Genomic DNA, 6,000 nt, shown 5'->3' with positions numbered 1-6,000 from the left:
TCTAAACTGCCCCAGAGCAGACCCCAAAGGAATAGATAGCCCCCAAACATATATTGTCAGTGAGACAAGATGAAAACACAAACGCAGGTGGGAAAATAGGCTGAGCAAACGATGGGGCCCACACTAACTAGAAAGGACAGGAAAGGAAAGATACTGTCTGCAATCATGCCAAAAAAACCCTGCAAAAATGTCCAACACTTCTGATAGCAAAAAAAAACCCTGAAGTCACTAGACTTCACCCACTATATCAGCACTCTGGCATATTCTGAAAACAGAGCAAAAAGAGGCAAGTCTAATAAGGGACAAAAAGCAAACTGGCACAAACAGGAACATAAGAATGGAAATTCAGCACAGCCCCATCCGGGGCTGGCTGACCACACAAAACTGAATAGACAAAACCAAATCAAATGTGAACAATAGCAAAAGAACACTTAGCTTGAGAATGCAGGGACTGAACTGGAAGGCTAAGACCTCAGGAGGCAGGAAAAATCACCAGCAGGGGTAGAGGGAGTCGGCTGTCTTCAATCCAGTCAGACTCCAGATGTCCAATCGTCGTCCCCATCAGGTGGCAGGTCTCTGTTAATTACATCTTCATTACCTCCTGCAACCACCAGAGGGAGACCAGAAAGAGAACTCACGTCTCCTGTCAATACAACTAGCTCCACCACCCTCACCAGCAACCAGAGGCAGACCAGAAAGTGAATTCACAACAGTAAACTATAAGATTAACCAACCAGAAAGACAGAAACCAAACCAGGTTTACCATGTCAACCTCATCAAGCCATGGCAAGATAGAGAGCCAGAGGTAACTCCATGATTGCTGGGCAACCCAAAAGGTGAGGTTGGAGAGGTTACTTTAGCGGAGATGCTATTGAAGGCCCAGAGACAGCAGTGTCGGGAGTTGCTCCAGAAGAACAAGGAGCTGTTTTCAGAGTTGCCGGGATGCACGAAGGTAGTTGAGCACGAAGTTCTGACAGAGTCACATGTGTGGGTGAATGTGAAGCCTTATCGAATTCCTGAGGCCCGTCGATAAGTAATCTCCAAGGAGGTGCAGCGTATGTTGAAGCTCGGGGTCATGGAGGAATCCAAGAGCGGTTGGTCGAGCCCAATTGTTCTGGTCTCAAAACCTGATGGTGAATGGAGGTTCTGCAATGACTATCGGAAGCTGAATGAGGTCTCCAAGATCGACGCATATCCCATACCACGCGTTGATGAGCTCATCGAAAGACTTGGGCCCACCAAGTACATAACCACCTTGGATTTGATGAAGGGATATTGGCAGATCCCCATGGCACAGGAAGCCACGTAGAAGACTGCATTTTCTACACCAGACGGATGCTTCCAGTATGTCCGGATGCCGTTTGGCCTGCAGGCAGCACCGGCGACCTTCCAGAGGGCTATGGATAGAATCCTTGCACCTCATAAGCTATACGCCACTGCTTACCTGGATGATATCGTCATCTTAAGCCCGGACTGGGAGAGTCATCTGGAAAAGGTCCATGCAGTGTTCAATGCTCTAAGGGAGGCAGGGTTTACAATAAACCCGAGGAAGTGTGCCTTGGGTAAAGAAGAAGCCAAGTACCTGGGATATGTAGTGGGTCGAGGCGAAATAAAACCCCAAGTTAGTAAAGTGGAGGCAATTCAAACATGGCCGAGACCTTTGTCCAAATAGCAAGTTAGAGCCTTCCTCGGGATTGTGGGATATTACAGGAGGTTCATCCCAAACTTTGCCATGGTGGCTGCGCCTCTGACCGATCTTCTTAAGGGGACAAAATCAGTAATGGTCAGATAGTCCGAAGAGGCAGAGTCAGCCTTCCAAGAAATGAAAGGGGCTCTGTGTAAGCAACCCGTTCTTTATAAAAGAACCCGGACTTTAAAAAGAGAGTTTATTCTTCAAACAGATGCCTCAGATGTCGTGGTAGGAGCAGTCCTTTCCCAGGAGCATCCTATTCTCTACCTCAGTAGGGTTATCTTCATGTGAAAGGAATTACTCAGTCTTAGAGGAGTGCTTGGCCATAAAGTGGGCGTTGGATACATTACGGTACCATCTGGTGGGACATAAGTTTAGGATGGTATCTGATCATGCCCCACTCAGATGGACGAGGGAAACAAAGGGTAGAAATGATAGGGTCACTGCTGGTTCTTAGCCCTGCAGGACTTCAGCTTCCATGTAGAACAGAGGTCAGGGAATCTACATGGTAATGCCGATGCCCTCTCAAGAATCCCTTGTCTAGTGGGGGAAAGTGCCAAGCCCCACAGCTTTAGGCAGAGGGGGAAGTATGTAGCGTGGCTAAGGGTCGTATAGTCGATGGGAGGTATGTGTCACAGAGATGGCTTGTCTCTGATGTAGCCCAGAGTGTTTTCTTTAATGCACGTAAGCACGAAGGGACGTCACAGTACCTCTATTGCTTACCGGGGGTAGTGGCTGCAGTGAAGCGGAGTCACGGGTCGCTGCTGGAGGAAACAGGAGTGGAGAGTTGCTGCAGGCCGCGATGAGGGGGTGTTCCGATGTGTGGCATGCCGCTGCGGGTGTCTGGTGCCGCTGCTGCGCTGTGTCCCGGTGGGCGGCGCATGCGCAGATGGAGATCTCTGCACCAAGATCTCGGGAGATGAGATTTCAGCGCTTTTAGCACCTCTCAGTACAGCGGTCACTCTGCAGACGGCGGGGCCCAACCAATGCGGCCCGTCACGGTGCCGGCACTCGGGGGACGGAGCGCGCTGCTCAGCTGACTGCACGCTGCTACGAGTTGGCACCAAACTGCCTGCTGCTGCGCGCGCTTTTCTTTTTATGTAACCCCAGGTCATGAGGTTTGTCCGGGTCCTCATTTCTTTCCCCATGCAACATGAAAGGCAGCATCAACAGTTCCGGACCAGCACAGGTAATCTCAAGTCCAGTCCCTCTCCTTAAACTCCCACTCTCCTTTAGCTCGCCATTCCACAGGCGAGAGTTTTTGAGGTAGATGTCGACACTCCACTTCTTGGATGATTCGCTGCCAAATAAACTGATCTTGCTCATAATGATTGGGGGGTATTCCAGCTGATGTGTCATTTGGGGCGGCTTAAGTCAGGTTGGGTAGTCGAGTCAGGTTGGGCAATTGTGGATGTGGACGAGTCTGGGTTCAATGGAACAGCCATCTTGGGAGTTTCAGGTTCTCGCACTTCCCCCGGGCTAGTGGGGAGAGGGCCTTAAGGATCAAGGGGTAAGGCAGGTTTTTCTTCATCACAATCGAAGGTCACTGGAGTGGACACTTCGGGAACACTTTTTTGGGATCTCGTGACAGGCAAGGACGTAACGTGCTTCGGTGGACTACTCGGGTAGGGGCTCCTTGTACCCCCCTCAGGCTGAACTTCATAGACAAGACCATAAGATCCAATCCCACGTTTTACCCGATACGGGTTTTGTTCTCATCGATGATCCAACTTGCCTCAAGGTCACTTGTCTCGGACCAATATTCTGTCTCCCACCTTGAGAGCTGTCCCTTGCTGGGGCTTCATCTCATGTGGTTCAAGTTCCCGGAACCTGGTCTGTAACAGTCGATATAAGGTCTGTAAGCGATGATGATGTTCACGGACCCAGGTGGGTAGTGGGTAGTCTTCCTCTGGGTCCAACTTCACCTCGGTAATCTCTTTCGACCAAACAGCAGGGTTTATATCCGGTTGTACTGTGCACGCGGTTGTTGTACACCCAGACCAGCTCAGCTACATACTCGGTCCAGTAGACTTTCTTGTCTTCCTCCAACATTCTTAACATCTGAATCAGTGTCCGATTGAAATGTTCGCAGCCCCCATTTCCCTGCATGTGATAAGGCGTTGTTCTGGACTTCTCAATCCGATACAGACGGTGGCGCTTCTCCATCACTCGACCTTGAAAGCAAGCACCTTGGTCAGAATTGATTCTTTTCAGGCATCCATACACCCAGATTAAATCTCAACAGATGGCCTGTGCAGCTGACTCGGCCGTCTGATCCCGTGTCGGAGTCACTACAGCAAACTTAGTGAAATGATCAGTCATCACGAGGCAAATGTTCATATCCAAGATGAGCTGGACCCATGGTCAAGTAGTCGATCATTAGCAATTCCAGGGGAGCGGAGGTCACAATGGTCTGGGTAGATGCTCTCTGCACAGGAGGTTTAGCCAGTTCACAGCTTCGGCATCGTTGACAGGCCTCTTCCACTGCAGTCTTCTGTCTGGAATGATAGACCAGCTTCTGCAACCACTGGAACGTCTTCTTCAGACCAAAGTGAGCCCATCTTTCTTGAGCTTCTGTGGCCACCTCGCTGATCACTTTTTCGGGGAGTATCACTTGCCAGGTGACTCCCAATTCCCGCACCAACTGCACCTTCCGATACAGCAAACAGTCTTCCAGCTGAAGCCTCTCCCATTGTAGGAGAGTCTGCAGCACTCCAGGGGACAAGGTGTTCCACTCGCTGTGGCTAGGGAGTTGTTTCAGTTCCACCCATTGTCTCAACTGAGTGAGTTCTCTGTCTTCCTGCTGAAGCTGCACTCAGTCTTCTCGAGGCTGTCCCAACAAATGCTTCCCCGATGCCTCTTCGATCTGTTCCTGCATCATCGCCAATGTCCTGGTGAGGTTCCAGAACCCAGGGATCTCTTCTGCCTCCAACTCTTCATCTCGGTCACGACCAGGTCACTCGTGAGTCACTCTGGACAGGGCATCGGCATGCGTATACTCAGCTCCTTTTCTGTATGCAATTTTGTATCGATATTTTGCCATACGGGCCACCCATCTTTGCTCCAGGGCCCCCAGTCTTGCATTTTCTAGGTGGGCTAGAGCAGAGGTCTCAAACTGCATTCCTCAAGGGCCACCACCAGGTAGAACGTAGCCACATGGTTTAACACATGTATTCAATATCCTCCATGTGTATAATAGGATTAGTAATGCCTATCATCAAACTATCATATATATAGAAAGAAAAAGATGATCAAAAGGCCAAAATTACAATAATCAATATCGAAATATTTATTTTTTTAATTATAACAATGATAAAAAAACCCATACCACTAACATTAGGAGAGACAATAGAAAACACTTACTAGTGCGGTTCCACATGCATACACAAAGGAACACACTCGTGAGGCATAGAAATAATGAGTATCACATGAACACTTCAGCCTATGTGTATAACAATGAAGTAGTTTAAAACAGCATTTAAATAGGCTTACACATATATCCTCAATTCTATTAATATGGCACAATGTCCAAAATTCCCATAATTATTCTCATATACAAGCACATTAGCATACATATGGAAGAGGATCAGAACCGCTAAACTACCGACCTCCCATAGCCATATTACCCACAATGGGAAGGGACAATGCCCGAACAAAGTATAAAATTACCCGTGGATGTCAGCAGGTAGCGGCTGTATCAATGCCCAGATGGAGTGCGTCTGCCCCGATGCGCGTTTCAGACTTTCCTTTCTCAAGGGGCCCCACGGGTAATTTTATACTTTGTTCGGGCCGTCTTGGGCCAGTCTTGCTCAGCCATGGGCACTTGCCAGTATCCACTGGCCAGATCTAATGACGAGAAGTACTTAGCTTTTCCTAGGGCAGACAACAACTCCTCAGTTCTCGGTAGAGGGTAAGAGTCCCGGACTGTGCAGGCTTTTAGTCGCGATAGTCAACACAAAAGCGCAGGGTTCCGTCCTTTTTCCGAACTAGAATGATAGGGGCTGCCCTCCGGCTCTTGCTCTCCCGTAATGAGAAGCCCTAAAGGTAGTTGGTCCATTAGGGCTGGCTCTATCTGAATCTCTACTCCTTTGAGGAGTGTACAAGCTCGCACAGGCAGCGTGAGCATAGTCTGGCAAGGCGGTAAAATGAGTTTGGCAGCGGCTGGAATGATCGCCATCCCCAGAACTTTTCCTTTTCTTGACGTTTCTTGAGCCTGGGCTACCCGTATTAGTTGTTGGAACACCTTCCTTTGGGGAGTGTGAGGGCTCTATCGGTTGAGAAAAGTATTTGGTGCCTCACTGACCAGGATG

Source organism: Dendrobates tinctorius, unplaced genomic scaffold, assembly GCF_039654945.1.
Source record: "Dendrobates tinctorius isolate UK_male_01 unplaced genomic scaffold, ASM3965494v1 ptg000005l, whole genome shotgun sequence".
NCBI lineage: Eukaryota > Metazoa > Chordata > Amphibia > Anura > Dendrobatidae > Dendrobates > Dendrobates tinctorius.
Note: the sequence above shows the minus strand (reverse complement) of the source record.